Source organism: Pleurodeles waltl, chromosome 8, assembly GCF_031143425.1.
Source record: "Pleurodeles waltl isolate 20211129_DDA chromosome 8, aPleWal1.hap1.20221129, whole genome shotgun sequence".
In the NCBI taxonomy this organism is placed as follows: domain Eukaryota; kingdom Metazoa; phylum Chordata; class Amphibia; order Caudata; family Salamandridae; genus Pleurodeles; species Pleurodeles waltl.
In genome coordinates, this window is record NC_090447.1 from 1,180,501,357 (window position 1) to 1,180,521,570 (window position 20,214).

Consider the following 20,214-nt stretch of genomic DNA (forward strand, 5'->3'; position numbering starts at 1 on the left):
AGTGGAAGTGACTTGAATCATCCATTAATATCAAGAACATCAAGGGAAGTGACATCACACAATATTTAAGTATGATGGTGAACCATCATACATCTTCATTGTAAACTCAATGGTGTAAAATACTACTAAAGGCTAAAAGATACCCAGGACAAACAAAGAGATATTTAAACCAGCAAAATGTAACACCACGCATTGTTTTCAGGTTGCGAAACACAGTAAGCCACAGCAATTGGAAAAATAAAGAGGGGTATGGCTGTTACAGATGCTTACCGCCAAATGTTTCTTTAACACACCAACCGGCCTCCCTTTTTTCCTATATAGCTGTTAGACCTGTCAGCCTTAGGGTGGTCTTCTCCCATACTTTTTACCTTAATCTTCCATTTTGGCTGATCTCATTTTTTGTTGGCTTTAGGACTCTGCACAATTTGCCATAGCTAACCAGTGCTAGAGTGCTTGTGTTCTCTCTTTTAAACATGGTAAAACTGACTTACATCTCATTGACTCATTTAATTTACTTGTAAGTCCCTTGTAAGGTAATGCATGTACCCAGGGTCTGTAAATTAAATGCTGCTAGTTGACCTGCAGCACTAGTTGTGCTGCCCAGTTAAGTTGCTTCTTTTTTAATGCATATAAGTCACCCCTAGGGTAGGCCCCACACAGGGTAAAGTGTATTTACAAAGTTGGAGATGTACTGTAAGTTTTACATGTTCTGGTCTCAGGCCTTCCATTGCAGCCTGTGTGTGCAGTTTTAAACTGCCATTTCAACCTGGCAAATAAATCTTTTGCTAGGCCTAAATCTTCTTTTTTAATGCATATGTCACCCATAGGGTAGGGCCTACACAGCCCAGAGAGCAGGGCACAGTGTAGTTAAAAAGTTGGACATGTACTTTTAAGGTTTACATTTTTTCACTATTGTGAGGGCTACCTCAATAACATTGGTTTACATTATTACATTTAGTAAGGGCTGACTTTCAATTGGGAGCAAGTAGGAATGTTGAGTTTGGTCTTTTAAGAATTGCAATTTAACATCCTCTTTCATTGTAAGGTCAGATTTTTAATTACATTTCCGAAAATGCCACTTTAGAAAGTTGCCATTTTCTAGTCCCAATGATTTGGTGCCTAAAGCCTGTATCCTGGTTCAAATGACTATGTGTAGATGGCAGTTGGTCTTTGTGTATTGCACCCAGACAGTGAGACAAAGGGAATAGGTGTTGGCAAGAAATGTCATTTCTGACGTGATGGGGGTAAGAGCTGTCACCTACCACTCTTGCACATCACAAAGTCTTTGCCTCAGCACACTCACAAACGGCTTCACGCTAGTCTTTTGTGCCTTCAGACATGCTGTTAGGAACTTTCTCCTATTTCAAAGGTGGTACCAAATATAAATATTGGACCCTCAGACCTAACTCTTCATTACACTTCTGGATCTTTGGAAGGCTCAAAAGGACTGTTTTGCTGCTTTGCTGCAAGAAAGACTGCTACTCTGCTGCCCTGGTACCTGAGTGAGAAGGACTGGGCCTGCATCTTGAACCGAGGACCACCAGAGTAACTCCAAGGACTAGTTGGCTGGCCACCTGATCATAATCTCAGGGGCAGTAAAGGCTCTAACCAGCTTGCACCAAGCAACTGGACTCTGTAGGCGTGCCACCCCCAACTGGTATCACCCCAGTCCTGGATCCTTAGAAGTGCTCCTGAAGGTACCAGCACAGCTGTGGACTTGAGCAGAACCCAGTGAGACACATCTCCTCACAGCTTTGCATCTGAACCACCGATATGCAATGCTTCCCTGATGCAGGGCCCCACAGCACCCTGGAACAGCCTCTGTACAAAGCAGTACTTCGCATCACAGCCCCACAACTCCTCAGAACTACTGCTGCATGACAGATCTTCAACGTGATTTTGCATTGCAGCCCCTCAGCTCCTAATAACTGCTACTGTGTGACGCATGCTTGATGCACGACTGCATAACATCTGTAGCTCCTCTGAACCACCACTTCATGACACATCCTTGACGTGGAATCTCGTAACACTCCACAACCCAGATTTAAGGTACTTTGTAAAGTAGCCATAACTTGGTCGCTGTAGCCAGCCCACATTCCATCACTGTTGGTCAGATCTTGTAACTTTCTCCCTGTCCAGGGTGACTAGAATGCCACAGTTGGTGCTTTGTGCTTCTAAGCACTGGTTTCATTTCAAACTTTAAAACTGCAAATCTTTGGTTTTACTGATTGGATTTTTGTCATTTTGCTCTTAAAATAACTTATTACATTGCACTCTGTTTTCCAGAATTGGAGTGGGATTTTTCCTGTGTTGTGTTATCACTGTATTTCTATTAGTCTGCTGCATAAATACTTCACACATTGCCTCTACTTTAAGTCTGATTGCCTTTGTGCTATGCTACCAGAGGGTCAAGCACAGGTTAATTTGGGGTTTGCTTGGGTTTTACCCTCACATGAGTTATGGTTGCTGCTTGAGTAGGGTTTCATTCCCCTTAATCAGTAACCTAATTTGCTACAAAGGCATTTACATTTAATTCTTTGGATCCAAAGCTTATTTTGTGTCTTATATGGGGCATTGATGGATATTACTGTATGAGTTACAGTTAGATCTGTATGTTGTATTCCTTTATTTTGTACGTTTTGATATATTTAGAATGGTCAAATTAAACGTCTTAACTTAAATACATCAAGTTGTAAAGTAGTAAAGTAGCCAACATGGTGTCTTCTGAAGACAAATGATCAATGCTGACAATGTAGTGATTTGCCTGTAACAAATTCATTGATGGCGTCCATCTTTCTGATGTCCTTCAATTGAGTGACTTTAAATAGGTTAATAGTAAGACCTTTTGTTTATGGCCTTTTGAAATTGCAGAAGTGTGATGTGAAACACTGAAAACACAAGTTATTATTACTTGTTACAAATTCTTGGTATTTCTAAATACCATGCACCTGATATACAGTTGGGCAGAAGTATACTCATCAGAAACATCACAGATATCCTATCTGCCTTATTATAAGTGGTTAAAGTTGGCGGGATCCGAGGGGCACAACATGCCCATACTTTTTTAATTTAAGAAAATCACTTCCACTACTTTTTATGTTAAGATAACCATCCTGGGGTGGTTAATTGCTAGAGCATAAATATTCCAGCTGAAGTGTAAGGCAAGGAGGCAAGGTACAAGCTTTCCTGCCATTGTGTCTGATGCCTGAATAAAATGTAAATGTGCACAACTGGTCAATTTAGAAATGTAAAGGATGCTTGAAAGTCAGTATAGGCTTTAATTGATGGAGTCACTTTAAGCTTTCTGATGACACATATGTATTCTTTTTGAGTCTTATTGCAAGGGAGTTACCATTGCTTTTAAAAGACAGGTATAAAAAAAGTTGCACTACATACAGTCCATGTATTACTAAGATCTTTGTTTTGGAAACACTTTCTATCTTAAATCCTTTTTACACATTTTGTAGCAGCCTATCTTATAATGTATGTAATGCAAGTTTAAAATAATGAATTACATTTTCACAGTGCAATCTGTCACATACTGATCTTGTAGCATTAAACATACATATGTCATTAGTCTCTACTGCACCAACCAGGTTTCAGTTCTGTCTCTCAGTTTACACACACATTGACCTCTGCAGTGCTTTAACTAATGGAGGCTTCATAATGTGCAGTAGTGCATTTCTCACTAATTAACTTAACTTGCATTTATTTCTAATTTATGTTATTTTATATGCAGTTACTTAAACATGAATGATTGAAAAAGTCAGAGAATATATTGTTTATGTAGCTAAGCCTTTGACCCACTCCCATGCTCACTCATCCTCCCCCACTGCGCGCAGCATTAGAGTTGACATACCTTTTTAAATGCACTTCGCCCACTGCTTATTATAAGTGCATCAGGGTACATTAGTACACTTGTAATAAGGCAGATGGGATATGTGTTACGCTTATGATGGAATTCACGTCCGCCAAACTCTAAACAGGCCTTAATTTTACTGATGTATATTATGGAGCTATAACTCAGAAACTTGTTCTAATTATGGTAAATTTGGATTTAACAGTTTTTTTTTTACTTTTTACTTTTTGGACCAATATTAGTTACCATTGCACAAATGTTTTTTGTGTCCGTACTCTAGTTAACTGGTTCCTTATTGTTCACATTTTTGCAGTTAATACAATGAAAAACGGAGTGTCCATAGTTTTATCTTTTCAATACACTAATTGAAACCATATGCGGGAAAACAGTGTTTCTTTTCACTCTCAAGGTCATCTGTATATTTGAAACTGATGTTTCTTAGTTAGGTTGTGCTTCTTAAGCTATTTATTTACGGTTTTATGTAGCACGTATTTTTTTTTAGCTTTTCGAGCCTGAGAGGTACTATTTTGAAGATAAGGTCACTGGCCAGATAGATAGACTGAGGTATTCATAAGCTAAAGGCAGAAATTGGTGTTTTTGAAGGTTCCTGGATGCAATATCACATCATACCACTGAAGAAACTCAATGCAATTAAATTAGGCATCGTTTAATAATAAGTACCCAAAGACATCTGAAAATGAATATGTATTAACAGCTATATCATATGTGTTTTTCATCTGCAGACAGCCCTTCTACAATCTGACGTTCATTGCAAGACAATCATTTAAGAAGGCAAGTAACTCTCAATATAAATGTTACATCGCTTTGCAAATGATCAATTGTTAAATAATTAGTGTGTAATAAAATAGTATTATTGGTTTTATGCCAAGAGGATTCGCTGCATTGAACAGCAGCGGGAATATAAACCACACACCATAAGGTTAGTCTGTTACAGTGAGGCATGATAGGACATCTGTGGCAGAGCACCATCACATTCAGCTCCAATGCCCTCTGTTTAAAATTCTGGCATTAAATGAACCTAAGTCTTAACTTAGAAATTCAGCAGTATAAACTGTAATCGTACTGGTGGGGATTACTAAAGTGCAATAAAATGATCTGCTCAAAGCAAGTTCATTATATCGCTTAAATGCCAGAAATACTTCAGTCTGGGTGTCTTATATAAATATGTGGATGCATTCGCAGGTGTCATTTTAAGAATAAACCCAGCGTGCATTTATTGTGTCATCCTAGTGAATATCTTGGCCGGTTGTAAGGTTATTGTGCATGCAGTTTATGGAGTTACTCCTTTGTACGTTTATTCAATATATGCGGTGCCTAGTTTTTTATGAAGACAAAATTGTTTTTTAGTTAGTGTTTAAAACACATTTCTCTACATTTACGCCCACCTCCTATTGTCCCATTTTAGTGATTCTGCTATTCAAAAATTACGGGCATTTTGGAGTACGTAGAGAAATACTATAGTAGTAATACTTACTATGAAATTCAATTCACAATTCTGAGAGTGGAAATCTCTATCTCCGTCTCTCCTATCCTTAGAACTATAGCATTTAAAATATTTTATTATATTAAAATTGTAACTTAATTAATTAATGTTAAATAATTAAAGTTCATTTAAATTAATTCAGCACATAACGTTTAACAATATTTCATACATATAAAAAAATAAAAATGTCCTGTGGGTCATGTGGGTGATTTTTTTAAAATTTATTCTTCAATGATAACATGCAAGAATGGGCCACGTAGCTCTGGAACCTGCATATTATTCCCCATTCTAGGCCAAAAACGTGTGGTTGCTGATAACTGACATGGAACTAACAACCGGAGCTAGTAACATGAGGCCCAGTAATATCACAGGGGCACATAGTCCTATTTTTCTTATTACAGTCTTGCGAATTTCAGATTGGAGAGAATGGACATTTGCAACACAAAATGGAAAAATATCCCTCACTTCTCTGAGTAATGCTTCTGTATATAATGTATTTTCATCTGCAAGCATGACATTCATTTTCCAGGATAAATATATAAAAAGGTAGGATTAATTGTACTTTTGTATTGACTACTTCTAAATAGCCAGCATAGTCTAAGCAGGAAATAAACAGGAAAGACCAGTGTCTCACTAATGATAAGGCTCCTTTTGAAACTAACAATAGTAGCAGTTTCAATTACAAGATTCATTTTTATTCACGAAAGGTATGTGTCATCATCCTCGTTGGGATTGAACATGAACCCCTATTACTACTAAATCCACCATGATCTTTTTTTCATGAATTTGATGCATGTGCCTACCTGAACATTGTAGAACGGATGCTGTATTGAATGGCATCATTATAGTGCATATCATTCAAGATAGTACATTATAGGGTGTCTCATCACATCAGCAACCACACTTGACTGTTAATGGTATGTTAGCACTACCAAACCACTAACTTTAAGATTTAGTTGTTGAATGTTGGCACGTAGATGCTAAAATCTTTGTGCAGTATTAAAGGTGCACTACGCGGGTGGTCTCTGTATTCCAAAGGGAGAAGTTGAGCAGCTAACTGAAGTGTTGAGAAAGGTCCCAAATGTGTATCTCATTAATTCATTCATTCAATAAATTGTATTCAATTAAAAAAAAAATCATACAAGTATACATTACAATGAAAACAAAAAGCATCAGAAAGTTACACACACAGTAATTCATAGTCTGGATGGGTAAAGTCCTCATAAGACCCCTCAGAGTCCTAATGCTATAAACGCTCCAGAACAAAGTTCTTAGTGCGTAGATAGAATGTACAAAAGTGCACCAAACAAAAATACTGCCTATATGCAGAAGAAGATACAGAGAAACTACAAACTAGCACTAAAAACCCCAACCAGAAACCTGGATACATAAAAACACACAGTAGGTGTGGATAAAAACTGCAAATATAAAAGTGCAGGTCTAACCTGTCTAAGGTTCAAGGGCAACAAAAGGGGACATATATACTTAAACCAAAGGTAAGCAAACCTAGGGCAGATGAGCACAACGTGCAATGTATCACAAACTGAAATGTTATGACATACGCAAGCAGGCAAGTTAGATAATTTATGCCAAACCCCATACAAGAACAAAAGCAGATGAAAAATGATCAGTCTAAAGTATGGTAAAAAGACGTTGATGATAATTTGGCAGGTCCAGAAAAAGACCGGACACAGTGCCACTCACAGTTTATATCTTGGAGGATCCAGTCTATAGTTGGTTATCTTGTGAACAAATATTAGGCTGAGTTTATTTGTGGCAGTGGCATACGTGAGCTTGATCTCGATGAAAGGGCGACTCCTTTCTGCAGCCACTACACCAACTGGTCAAGGGAACACCTGCAGTGGACAAATGTCACCAGGAAGAAACCAGTGCTGAGGATGAAAAGGCCAGTGGCAAAAACCTCAGATGGAATCCAGCAGGGAAAGAGAACTTACCAAACACGGGCACAATTACCAAGGCAGATCCGAAGAAATCAAGAATACATTCAAATAGATAAGGATCTATCAGGACAACTACCAGCCCTAACAAAGAAGTAGCTTGAGTGTTGTAATGGATAGTCCCTACTGCCAACACTACTTAAATAGATTGGGATCTTCTGGAAGGAGAACGGTGGACAGGAATACATTCCCTACCATCCAAGATTGGGCTAATCCTGTTGAAAATACAGACAGGGATACCATCTTGTATTCGAAGGCAAAAATTATGCATAACCTTGATCTCTCCCTTGGCATGAAATACGTCAACGATGAAGTCAGTGATTATAACTAAGCAAAGCCATGAGGGTGAAGGCACCCATTGGTTTCCAATGTGGAGTCATTATTTAGGAGCACTGGACAGTACCCAATGTAACGTTGCACATCTTGCTTCACAGACAGTGACCAAAAAGCTTTCTGTGATTAGTTCCAAGGTATTTCCCCATTATTCTGTAAAAGAGCCTTTTGCAAAAAACAGAAGCCATTTCTAGGTGTCTTTCCTAGAAGCTACATTGCTGCTGGGCTACTCGTACTTCTTCCATATAGGATGAAATGCTGGAATTGATGCAATTGGGTGAGAAGATACTTGATGTTCCCACATCTGTCTCATCTGGATACCTTTGGAATAAGACATTGCGTAGGCAACTCTATTTTGGGTTCCCCGGATGTAGCTGGTCACAAGTTCAGACTGGGAAAGGAATACATCTATCTTGCTTGATGGCTATTCCAGAACTAGATAATCTTTTACTGCTGGAACGTTACAGTGATGTGTTAGGATCTTGAAAACCGTTGAGAGCATGCTTCTTTTATTGCTAATATATATCTTTATAGGATGGAATAATTTTGTTCTTCCACAGAAAGAGAAAGAGAATAAAAGAAAAAAAGATGCTCCTTCTCATCATCTTCTATTTGCTGCAGGAAACGTCCTCCAACGTAAACTTGATGGATTACAATTGTTCTGGTAAGCTTAATGCCTGAATATCTATCATCAACCGGACAATCCCAATGAAAACTACAAAAATGATTTACAAAGTGTAGATAGAAATTGGCAAAGCCAAGAAGCTTTAATTTTTATCACACAGTGGACAGGGATGGCCTATCTAAAACCACTGATCATTTTCATTTACATATACATGTTTATTTTTTGTGGTGTCAAAAGCATACCATATATTATACTTCCTTGACCTCAAAAAGGCATTTTTCTTGCCTCCAAGTGAGTAGGTTTTCACTAGTCAATGAAGCTCCTCCCTCACATCTTCTCTATGGCTTTCCAGTGACTTGGAAAAAATAAATGTCATCTAGACAGACAATGTCAAAAACATTCATAACATCAGAATCAATGCTGTCCATAAAATGCTGAAATATGGAGGAAGCATTGCCTAATCTCAAGGGATTCATCCAGATCTAATTGGATAGCGAGTGGGTTTACATAAACGAAATATATAGACAGTTAAAGAAATGGGTCAAGGTTGTACACACTGTTGATGGCATACCCTTGACCTCAGGGCTGGTCTAGGAATGTGCCTCGTCTCTCAAAATGTCCATGTGTAATCTCCACTAGACCTTGTTTTTTCATTTTTTAGCATCACCCAATCATCTGTTAATCCTGGGTCTCCCTTGGCTATGCTGTTCAAATCCTTATATAAATTGGGTAACCTTGACAATCTCTCTCATCGCTGAACATTGAAATCAGTTCTGTTTAACGCCCAGATACTTTGAGATGGAAGAAAGACTTCCAACAGTTTCCAGCAGAGAGGTAATAGTGGTCTCTTTAACTTGCAGTCCCAAGATTTAGAAGAAATTAACCAATTTATTTGTCTCCCCTACGATCAAGAAACTACCTCCTTACTGTTTTTGTCATTGTGGCAGAAAGTTGAAGCTCGGAATTGATGTTACTTATAGATAAATGTATTTGTTGCCTGAAAAGGAAAAGGAAACAACACTGCAATAGTACCTAATAAAACTATATGAACAGGGACTGATAGTTCTCTCCTCTTCCCCAGCTGGGGCTCCATTACTGTTTGCTCAGAAGAACAATGTGCTAAGGGCCCTGTTTTGGTTATAGAGGATTGAATGAGATAACAATAAAGGCCTTGTAAAGCTCTAGTATTCAGCTAATGTCAAGATCAGGTCACCCACAAGAGGGGTGATGCGAACATATGTTGCCCTTGAACTCATTATCCTTACTTATTGCTCCCAGCAATATCAACCTATTCTCAATAATCGTGGTAAGTTCCCCAGCATACCCTCTTGGCTCAAAAACAGACCAGTCAAATCGTCCCCTTGGAATGACCTCAAGAATGCCTCAGTCTTGAAGGAGCACACAGTATCCTAAAATTTATAAAATACTCCACACCTCTGGCCCTCAGAGGGAATCCTGAAAGTGGGTATAGGTATAAGTAAGCTACCATTTCTCATCAAATCTATTAGCAATACACATTTAGAATTATTTCAATTAGAGGTCAATAATGAGAGGTGATTTAAATTTTAAATTTTTTATTTTTCTCATTATATTCTCAAGCTTTATTAGTCCAAAGTTCCAGAACATTGAATAAAGCATGTCCCAAATCTATCCCTATTTTAATGTACTGTCCGAAATCATTAAAACATTTGTTAAATAAATCAATGAGAGAATAAGCTTTCTAGAGAATGATCTATTTAGAAATGCTATCAGTACTCATGAAAAATACCACAACAGAATAATAGAAGTAGGCTAGCCAGAGAGCGGTTGAATGTATCAAGAGTCTGAGTCTGAGAGAGAGAGAAAGGAAGCAAGGTCTGATCTGGTGTGCTCAGCCGTCCTACTCTGTCGTCTGCCATCCTGACCTATCTACATTTTCCCTGGGACATATTTATACACTGCAGTGAACATTTACAAATTAACTGTTTTGTAACACACATTAATTCACACTCAATTAAATGTTGAGTATTTTGTGTGAACTGAACGTCTTCAGCTTGAGATAGCAGGTGAAACAAAAAGTAGTCAAGAGAAGTTTTCAATTTGTTTCTTTAAAAATCACTCTGACAACATGCCTAAGGTCTCCCATATGCTTTTGATCTCTGAAAAAACAGACCGATGTATACATTAATAATGCATGCAAAGTTCATTACTTTTCTTCTCGTGCATCCCCACACTACAAGCTTATTCATAAAGAAGCAACTTTATTTTGGTTTAGCAAAGTTTGAAATTCCAAATCAAGTTAGTTTTGAGTAAATAATATGGCTTTCATTGTTTTAGCAGGAAATACACGTCACGCATATGCAATGCTAAGGTTAAGATGGAAACATTTCTCTTTATTTGAAGGATGCTGGAGTTTGTTAATGTTAGCAATTCAAGCAAATCAGGCCAAACACGGGTAATGCAAAGTTTTGAAAGGAAATGCACTTTTAAACTGTGGCTTCTGGTCAGCCCTAGTTTTCACTCATACGGGTAATTAATTAATTGAATCTGATTTTAATAGAAACGCTGTAACAGTCTCTGCAGTCTATTTCCCACTGATTCATCCAGCTGTGCACTGGAACTGCACTGCCATGTTGTACATGTAGTAGTCCAGAGCTCTTGGAGCGCCTTCACCCATGGGAAGACACATATTACATAGCGCCACTGTGCATATGTCAGAAATCTATATTAAAGGAAAATTGTAATCTAGTTCCATCTAATGACTGGCAATCTTATTGGCAAATTGACAAAATAATACAACAGACAAAGAAGTATTACCATATTTGTTATTGCAATTCTACCCATCACTAACAGCAACAATGCCCTGAAAACAAAGGCATAATGGAATATCTATAGCCCATCTCTCAGAGTACTACTCTGTTTATATGTTGTAGTGTAGTGTAGGAATCATGTGCAGAAACATTTGCCTCAGCATACTACTGATAAATTAACCCTCAGATGGTATTTAGGTATATTTCTACCTGTATTGTCTATTCCTATCTATCTATCTATCTATCTATCTATCTATCTATCTATCTATCTATCTATCTATCTAAGTGAGCCTGTCTGTCTGTCTCTCTAGGTGTGCAGCTGTTACATCACAGTCAGTACATTGCAGGTATGTACATGAGCGTTTTTACAGTGAAGTTAATTTAATCAAGGGTTGTTTTTAATACCTTTATACTGTCGTACTTTATATGGCAGGTAAGTAAATGTTTAATAGTTGTAAGCGATATGTATTACACACACACAGACACACACACATATATGTATTAAAAAAATATGTGGGATTTTGTAATGACTGTATAAACTCTAGTGTATAATTTTTTTAATAATCTGCAACTTCTGTCACACCAGTCGCCGATTAAAAAGAAAAGATGTCAGAAATTGACTATTATAAGTTATTATAGTTAAGTTCCGATGTCATAAAGCCTGCTACCAGAGTCAGCAGCCGAGGACAAAAGGCAGTTCAGGTCACGGAAAGTAATTCAAGCAGCTGTTTAAAGCATTGAAAACAGAACATTGCTTTTTTTTCTTCTGCGCTAGTTTTTTATTGTACATTGAAACATAGAGAGGACATATTTATTTTTTGCACTTAGATAGTTGGAGAAAAGCTAGAATCTTTCTGCATGTTTGTACACATTCCGAGCTACTGCAGCTTTCTTTTTTTTAAACTGACTTGCATTGAACTATTTCTAATATATGTTTGCAACAAATAATTAACAGATTTTTTGGTGTGTTTAGTTTTGCACTATAGGTTTTTACTTTTATTCCTCGTGTTTACAAACATGCTCACTCTTTCATATGAAAGAGCTTCACACTAAGGTTTTAAGTGGTTTGTGGAAACAGTGATGGTTTGGCCATGTATGGCGTACATGATAAGGATATTGCAAACCATCAAGAGTTCCATAACCAGCCTTAAAAGTCTGTTGGTGTCCAATCTCATGGGCCAGACAAGTTCATGAAGGGGATGGGGTGAGTGGCCCCCTCCTCAAGCATTTGAGAGGCCCTCGGGACCCCATTCTCTGAGGCTGATTTCTGTAAAACAAGGGAAAGGGGCCTCACTGCCCCACTCCCTGAGCCGCTAAAGGCCCTGGGTACCCCATCCCCCATGCTTTATAGCACTTTTATGATCCTTGTTGATCAAATAAAGTTAAAATGATGATGAGTTTCTCTCACCACACTAGTGCAGGCAGGAAAACATAGGTTTGCTCCCATCTGGTGGGAGCATTTTTAAATCATGAATACGGCATGACGCTCAGCGCAGCCCCCCATATACCACTGCAATGAATTTGCCAATATCGGCGACAACAAAAAACATTAACAGAGTCATTCATACACTAATTCATTCACTCATAGCACTCAGAAAATCAAGCACCCACTCACTCACCCACTCAGAGACTTATACACCTACTTTCGGACACTCACACACCCACTGACAGACATATTCAGACACTCATGATCCTGATCACAGACATACTCAGACGCACACACCCACTTACAGACCCACTCAGAGCTTCATGCATCCACTCACAGATCCACTCAGAAACTCATGTACACACTCATACACCTACTCAGACCCTCATGCATCCACTCACAAACTCATTCAGACTCTGATCCACCAACTCACAGACCCACTCAGTGTGTCATACAATCACCCACATATCCACTCAGACCCTCATGCATCCGCTCACAGACCCACTCAGACCCCCACGCATGAACTCACAGACACAGTAACACACTCATGCACCCTCTCACAGACCAACTCAGACCCTTATGCACCCACTCACAGACCTAAACAGATCCCAACATACCCACTCATAGACCCATTCGTACCCTTATGTACCCACTTACAGACCCACTTATATGTGCATGCAGCCACTCAAATACCCACTGACACGCTCACGCACCTATTCATGGACCCACTGAGGCACTGACAAAACCACTTACAGACCCACTTATAATCTGATTTAGGGACTCAGACATTATGCACCAACACACAGACCAACTAAGACCCTTATGCATCCACTCACAGACCCACTCAGACCCTCATGTAACCACTCACAGACCCATTTGTACACTCATGCACTCACTTACAGACCCACTTAGACCAACATGCATCCACTCACAGTCCCACCGAGACACTGCTGCACCCACTCATACAACCACTGAGACACTCATGTACCCACCCAGATACCCACATGGACACATTTTATCACACTCACTGAAAGAGGTTACGAGGCAGTTATGGACTGAATGACAAGCCCACTCAGAGTCTGTCACATGCAGTGATAGACACAAACAGAGAGTTATACATGAGTGAAGAGAGATATTTTGAAGGCGAACTTAGTAGTCTGGTTTAGAAAATTCCATATATATATATATATATATATATATATATATATATATAGTTATACATTTTAAATGAGCTGGTGTATATTGAAAGCCTGCTTTGGTTTGTGTATCCCCTAATTTGCGAAGATCATGACTTCATAATGAAGAGTTTGAAAATTAAAAAAGAACATATAAAGAAAATGAACTTTTGGGCGTTAGAGTGGCCCTGAGAAGAGCCTTTGTGTTCATTGTAAGTATGTGACAGCTACATGTAAGACTGGATGCAGAGTTTCAGGTTGCAAAGAAACAGTCTGTTGCCTTCATCTGTGAAGTTCACACTTTCACTTCTATATATGCCGTCCATGTCAAAGCGCAGGTTGTTGTTGCAGATGCAGCGCATGTTATGGTCTCTCAGAATGCAGAAATAGTTTTATTAACATGTTTCCTTGCCTTGTCAATCTATGGGCAGAATTGATTCGGCCACTTACATTTCCGTCTTTTGCATGTGATGGAGTACACCAAGACAATGTGAGTAAAAAGTGTCATCAATTGTGCAAAAGTATCCTACATTAGGATTTCCACTCCTATCCCAGTCAGTGTGACCAGGTCAGTACCACCACAGTGCACAATCATGAGGTCAGGGGGGGTGGCAATCTCTAAAGCTTTTAACCAAAGGGGTAATTGATGCCACTTTAACTCTCTCTGGCCAATCCAAAAAATGTCCATAGTAGCCTAACCCAAGTCCCTGTCAATACTACTCTTTCTAGCAGCCACTCCAACCCAAAACACATAGCTGTGCCTAACAGTCCACACTCTAACCATTTTGAAGTGAAGCAGCAGTAGCAGACAGGAAAAGACTTGAGCCGAATGAGGCAATTTTCAAAATGGGATGCAGTTAAAATGGGGGTGTGCTCTTTGTTTAACAAAACATTTTTTATTAGATGCTGATTGGAGGCTGTGAATATGCAGGTGAATACATCTAGGTAGTGTCTTCAAAGGATTAGTAATTTGATCTTTAATTGGCTCTGGTAAAAATAAAAAAAAATGTAATACAGACTTGGATTTGCTTTCCAGTCTGTACAGTAAACCACACCTGCTTCAGCTAATTTTTTAACTACTATGCCCCTTCTGCAATGTGCTTTTTATTTCTGACCTACTTGTTGTAGTGGATTGCTATGGAGACTGAGCTAACAGTGTATTGGGGAAGGGTGATGAAGAGAGAGAAATTGAAGGTACTTATATGTGTGGTATCAAAAATACAGATCAAAAACAAAATTTTACACAAGATGTCTTTTTGGATTCTCATGACCTTTAATCTCAGAAAGAAGAGTGAACAGCTTTTTTCTGCAGTGAGACACACCCTCACACAGAAATCACCAAAAAATGCATGCAACCTCAGAAGAACAGAAGCTTTGAAATAAATTAATGACTACAACCCTTTTATTCTGAAGGTGTGGAATACCGATATGGATATACAATTTGTTGCAGATAACTCCATTGCTGTACCTCACCACGTCACTTTTACATAACAAAGTCAGAGAAGAAAGAGGTGAAAGAGATTTCCGCAGAAAAGTCTTACCAAGAAATTATACAGTTTTAGTTTCGCACAGGGAAATTGGATCTTATGAATGTGCGGATAGGTTGAGCTCAGAAAGTCCAGAGGGATTGTGTGGGTAAGCTTAGGCCTTGATTACTGTCGTAATAGACTACTGAAGTTTTTCCCAAAGTACAGTACCTTGCAGAATTTGATCTGGAGAGATATTCTAAAGACTAAAATGTTGGATTCATGCTACCCAAGAAAGAGTCCACATCTTGAAAACATGTGGATTTATGAAATACTTGAATTATACATATAGAAGTAATGTAACTGAAAACATAGAAGAAAGAAAGTTTGCAGTCATTGGATGTGATGGTGACAAATCACCAAAGTGACCAAAGTAAGGCACAACAAAGGAAATCTAATTCATCACAGGAAGCTTAGTTGCCACTTTCCAGACAGAAGAGAGCTTTTCTAATTTGACTCTTTTGCAACTGTTCAAACCAGGGGGAGCTGAAACAGATGACTGTCATGAAGACTCATTCAATGATATAAAAGACAATATTTAGTGTCTTTCCAACGTACATGCGGATTGAACAAGCAGAATCCATTGCTGCAGAAATAGCCAGGGAGAGTTCGCAAGGCAGCCAAAGTTCTGCACCAGCAAGTCAAGAACCTCTTGGAGAACCAGTAATTCAAAATGAAGCACCTATAGCTATGAAAGAGGTGGAGATTGCAATGTCGCCAGGGAGAGAGAACATTGTGGATTTTGAACAGTTAGTGAAATAATGAACAAAGAGAAATTTATAATGAAGTTAAAGATAAAATAGAGTATGGATTTCTCCACGAGAAGAAATTATGTAAATGTTCTTCATACAAACCAATATTACTATATATCATTGAACAAGCTGGGACTGGGGAAAGCTTCTAATTAGTGTTCTCACCAGTTATTTATGGAAGACTACAAATTCAAATTTGTCATGTGTAGTAACAGCACCAACAGGATGAGCTGCACATAACATTAAAAGAATTACTCTGCATCGACTACCAATGCTTCCTGTTGAACATGACAATAAACTAGAATATCAGAAATTATCTGGTGACGCTTCCCATGAAATATCAAGAGTATTGTAAAAATTAAGCTACTAATCAAACTTAATGCTTGCCTTCATACACTTAAGGATGCAACAGACTTTAAGAGCAAACTATGATGTACGCTTTGGAGGAAAGCACAATTTTTCATTGAAGTTGTCTTTTGTGATCTACTCCAGCTTACCCCTGTAAAAGTACAACCTGTTTTTAAAACACTTTTGCATAATGAAATGAGACACGCCCTGGGAAGTTTTGGCAACATGAACATTTGGTTAAACTTTGAATCCAAAAATGAGTGAAGAACATGCACCAATCATCTGATACTGAATACTGAGATATACTAAAAGACATTAGAGTTGGAGTCCCGATGAAACAGGGAAAATTTATTTTGGAAAGTCACCTTATCAGGAGACTATTCACATCTAACTAATATTCAGTTTCATGAAAGAAGAACATTTATAGTTTGTTTAATGCTAACACTTCTAGAGTGCTACAACTTCAATGAAAAATTACTGCAACTGGAGAAAGAAGATATTTTGGAAATTACAGCTATTGATAAAATGAAGCATCGGGAGACACAGTACTTCTGATAGATAAACAACATGCAATGTTGGGTTCTTTGGAGAAATAAGTATCCAAGACAGCAGAATTAGAAAAGCGTTTACATATCTGCAAAAATTGTCAAGTTATTTGGTCATGTAATTTAAATGTTGAGGAAGGCTTAGTAAATGATGCAACGTGTAAAGTTATTGATTTCATTAATTTTCCAAATAGAGATGAGGTAGGATATTTGGCTATAAAATTTGAACAGAGAGATGATGTGAACAGGTAGATTATGGGCTCTCCAATGTATTGTATGGTTTTTGCTTGTGAATGACATATCTAATGGCAACCGTTACCACTCTCTTTAGCATATGCTGTAACCATCCATAAATCATAACGTTTAAGTGTAGATGCAACTTTGTTTAGTAGTGGAAGTTCTGTATTCAAAGAAGGAATGTCATATGTAGGATTGTCATGAATTAGAACATTATCGGGTATGTTTTTGATTAACGTTGATGAGAATAAAATTAGTGCTAGTATGAACTGTGTAAGAGAGTACAATTGGTTAAGAAGTCTATACGCTCCTCATTTAGGCCAGTATCCTATTAATGAGAAATGGATACTCTGCCTGAAGTGGAAGATTACAAAACAGTCTATGGACCCTCAAGAAAAGAAGGGTCGAAAGGACAACACAGAGTGCTAAGAAGAGAAAACTAGAAAATGATGGTGAAATTGTAGGATGCCAGTTGAAAAACAGCTTAGGTGTCAACTGCCATACGAATGTTGTTTTCAATGTACTGTTCCATTTACCCCATGTAGTAAACCAAATTTTACAAAAACCAGATAAGTGTTATATGTACAGGATAAATAACATTCACTATGTCAATAATGTTTACACTCAACAAGATGTACAAGAATTATACGATCATCTTTGGAGTCTTAGAACAAGAAGACGTAAATATTGATGATCTATTTGGACTCAGCTACAGATGGACCCATGACTGTGAAGATTGCTCTTTTACATTTAGCACTCATATCAATTTGGAACAATTTCTTTACTCAACATTAGAGGAGTCTAGAACTGTACCTTTTGACCAATTGTACAGAATTGGTAACTAAAATATGACCTGCCCACACTGCACATCTGAACTTATCTTTACATCGTTTCAACTAAGAACAGGAAAAAGCCTTATAGTAATGCTACAACTATGCAGACTAGATGGTTCAAGTTGGAAACTCAGATTGCCAACTTCAAAGTTAGACAAATATAATTTTCAAGAAGGACTTTTACTACTTTGGATATCATCTTTCATGAAGGTATAAGTACAACCACTGGACACTACACAATATATTAAAAAGGTGAAAGCGCATGGTCAGAATGCAATGACATCAACCTGAAATACAAACCAAAACTTCCCTTCAAACTACCGAACTCATATCTTCTCTTTATTCAACCAAAGTTCTAAGGAAAAATTATGGTTAAAACTGTGGTGTATAGTGTTTCCTTTATGTGTTTCATGTGTTTTAGACATTATTCGGCCTATTAAGGTTAATGTCTTTAAAAATATTCTCAAATGTCTAGAATCCTTTTAATGTTGCAGAAAGGAGCTAATATATCCAGTCTACACAACACTCTCTAATTGAAGTCTGAAACTGGAAGAACATGCTCCAATTACAGGAGATCGAAGTTAAACAAATATAATTCCTTCAAAACTAAAAAAAACGTCACCTTTTGTTTCTCCAACCAAACATTTACATCCCAACTGGGGAATAACAACTACTGTGTGGGATTTTGTACTAATGGATTATCAGCAATTTGAACATCATTTGGCCTACCACAGATTGTTTTTCAGAAAGATCTCTAAAATTGAAAGGTACTTCATATTTATTTCTGATATTGTACCAGATGTAATTATTCAAGGAACATTTTAAAATCTGCCTGTTTAGATAACTGTAGTAACTGTGGAGAAAGCCACTAATTAATATATTCTAGTGAGTGCAATACATAGTATCACTTATTTGTAGTGATCTACTGTACAGCTTTAGGAGTTTTATTTTTACAATCCATTGATTGTTTTTTCCCTACTGTGCGAAGATGATGTTTATACAAACCATTGTTTAGGAAGAAGAAGTATAAAAGCTGAAAACAGTAAAAAAATGATAATATTTTTATGATATTGTAATACAGTCTTACAGTATAAGTAATGACTATTGTTTTATTTTGTAACTATTAAGATTAAATAGTAACATATCTATATCTTTTTTCCAATTGCTGCTGCAGTTGAACAATGTTAAATGTCTCAAAACAGTTCTTGAAGCACATACATATTGCTCAGAGACACCATGGGGTATATTTAAACATACACCACTCTTGCCATAACTTTCCATTAGTTTATTTTGCTTTCTAATACAACTGACTTTCAGGTAGTCACACAGCAACTTAATCACTCAAGAACTTACTCATGCAGGTCCTGACACAACCATACAGCCACTCACACAACCATTCACTCACCCATAGAGCCACTCATTTAACCCAACAGCCACTCACACAGGTTCTACCTCACCCATACAGCCACTCATGCACCCTGTCACTCACTCATACAAGCCCTCACACAGTCACCCACTCACCCATACAGCCATTCACATACCCACTCACTCACTAATGCAGTTACTCACACTACTGCTCCTCACCTATTGGGCCACTCACACTAGCAATCAGTCACCCATAGAGGCACTCACACAAACATTCACTCACCGATACAGCCCGTAATTCACTCTGTCAATCACCCATAAATCATTGATACATTCATTCACTCACCCATACACCACTCATACACTCACTGTCTCACCCATACATGCACTGATGCACTCACTCAATCACCCATGCACCACTCAACCACTCACTTACTCACCCATACATTACCTATACACCACTCATGCACTCACTCACTCATCCATACACTACTGATGCACTCAGTGAATTACCCATACACCATTTGTGCATTCACTCACTCTCCCATACACTACTCATGTACTTAGTCAATCACCCATACACCACTAATGCAACCAGTTACTCACCCATACATGCACTCATGCATTCAGTCAGTCACTCATACAACACCCATACACTCATTCGCTTACTCATACATGCACTCATACACTCAGTCAATCTTCCATACACCACTCGTTTACTTGTACACTCCCTCACTTATCCATATACACAATCATGCCCTTAGACAGTCAGCCATACAACAGTCATGCACTCACTGACTCACCCCAACAAGCAGTTACAAACACTATCTTAGTAGAGACCTATATTCAAACATTGCTTACAAAATGTGTATATGTGTGTTTTACACTTTTTCAAAAATGTGCTGTAATCGCGATTATCGACAGATCTGGTAAAGCTAA

At 38.0% G+C, this 20,214-nt stretch overlaps 1 protein-coding gene across 2 annotated transcripts in view; it reads left to right on the forward strand.

The window, feature by feature from the left end:
- ENOX1 (ecto-NOX disulfide-thiol exchanger 1) overlaps positions 1–20,214 on the forward strand; it is a 2,146,160-nt gene that overhangs the window by 1,256,478 nt on the left and 869,468 nt on the right. For both annotated transcript variants that reach the window (XM_069205418.1, XM_069205419.1), the window contains 2 exons: positions 4,603–4,651; positions 11,380–11,415. The gene's annotated coding sequence lies outside the window, so the exon portion shown is untranslated. The remainder of the gene's footprint in view (positions 1–4,602; positions 4,652–11,379; positions 11,416–20,214) is intronic.